Below are 1760 nucleotides of genomic sequence, written 5' to 3' on the forward strand. Positions count from 1 at the left end.
GTGGACAAGGACTTGCTACGCAGGCTACGAGCCCCTCTGGGCGCTGTGTGGGCTGTTGGAGTGACTCTGCTTTCAGGGCTTGGGGACAAATTTCCCAAGGCCGTAGCACAACTCCCAGCCCTCCTCACCTCACTGAGGATTCACTGAAGGTCCCCATCAGACAATCCTGTCTCTCACCTCAGTGCCATCACACAACCCATGGGTGCCATCACACAACCCATGGGTGCCATCACAGCCCTTATTCCATCACCGCTATTGCGAATGAGCACCAAGAGCCCTGCTGAAATAGCTGGATCCAGAGCCTGCAGCAAGGCATGGGATGGTTCCCAAAGCTCCCTGCGGACAAGGGAGCGCAAACCTTGGTGCCACCTTTGTCCTCACGTCCTGTTGTTTCTAATAGCATCTGCCCTTGAGGACAGTGCCGGCCCTACCCTCCAGGCAGGGAGGGTGCAGCGCTGCCAGGATGCGGGCAAGCAGAGGCGGGAGGGTGTGGACCGATAGCATCATCCAGGGACTCGAGCCCTTGGATGACTGCTGACGGGACAAAGTTCAGCAGAGGCTCAGCTCAGTTATGTGCTGACTTGGGGGTCTGAGACCAGAAGGAGGAGTCTGAGCAGCAACAATGGGACATTGCACAGGGGGCAGCTGAAGGGGGAAGTCTTCTTCGGGGGTGGTTGGTACCTCTCTGGTGGAGGAGGAAGGTAGGAGAAAGGCAATGTCCTGCAACAGAGCCACCCACATCTGCCCTCCAGCCATGTGGTTTCCTTCTTAGCCCCTCAATCCAGCAAAGGACAAGGGGAAGCAGTTCCCTTGGTGGCTCTGTCATCGCTCCAGCTCCTCATCATGGCTCCAGCTATTCCATGGTTTGTACTAAAGGCTACAGCAGATGCTGGGATGTTCATTTACTGCAGCCCCAAGTGACTGTAAAGTGCCAGCGAGTATTATGGTCACCCCAAGCCAAGCACTCAGGTGCCACAGACGGAGCTGGTGTTTCAAGCCAGCTCAGCCCATGCTGACCACAGCCGAGCCCGTGTAACTCCGGAGGAGGTGCAGCCCCAGCGCTCCTGCTCACAGCATCCCCCTGTCCCCTTTCTCCGACTCCTCCCTTGTTTTTGATTTCCCAAGAAGGCAGCGTGGGCCTCCGACACAGCCGCTCTCAGCTCCCTCGGGGGCTTTGGGTTGGCAGCGTCTCCTAGCCGTGCCTCAGCTTCCCTGCCTGCAAAATGCACGTCAGCAAATTGCAGGGGGGACTGCTGCGCTCTGGCAGGGTCCTCTTCTACAGGGTCTAACTCCAGGGATCGCAGAGCCAAAGAGCCTGAGCAGGGGATTCATCATCATCATCATCGGATCACTGTCTGCTACAACCTGTCTTTTATATCCCGTTAAACATCCCTCCTACCCCATCTGTGCCCCATGGATGCCTTTCCTGGGGTGACCTGCAGCGCACAAGGAGATGAACAGTGGCCCCACATCCCAGCACAAGAAGATGGATGGGAGCCGCGCAGAGCTAGGACTCGGTCCCCGTGAGCCTGAGCATGCAGCAGGCTGGAAGCTCTAGGAGGTCCCCCCTCCCCAGGAGGTTACACAATCTCCCACTCATCCCCAACATGCCTGGAATGAGGTGGTGTCCCATGAACAAATACTTGAGCACCACCCAAAATTCCTGCCCGGGCTCTCTGCGCAGGGAGGAGAGAGTGAGTCACAGGCTGGCCGCCATCCCAGGGGACGGACACCTCTCCCCATGCGTGGGGGAGAGCACC

General features: G+C 58.1%; 1 protein-coding gene across 1 annotated transcript in view; it reads right to left on the bottom strand.

The window, feature by feature from the left end:
• The window catches only part of EVPL (envoplakin), a 24468-nt gene that overhangs the window by 18863 nt on the left and 3845 nt on the right, over positions 1–1760 (bottom strand). The window lies entirely within an intron of this gene.

Source organism: Cariama cristata, unplaced genomic scaffold (genome assembly GCF_000690535.1).
Source record: "Cariama cristata isolate BGI_N322 unplaced genomic scaffold, ASM69053v1 scaffold11976, whole genome shotgun sequence".
Taxonomy (NCBI): domain Eukaryota; kingdom Metazoa; phylum Chordata; class Aves; order Cariamiformes; family Cariamidae; genus Cariama; species Cariama cristata.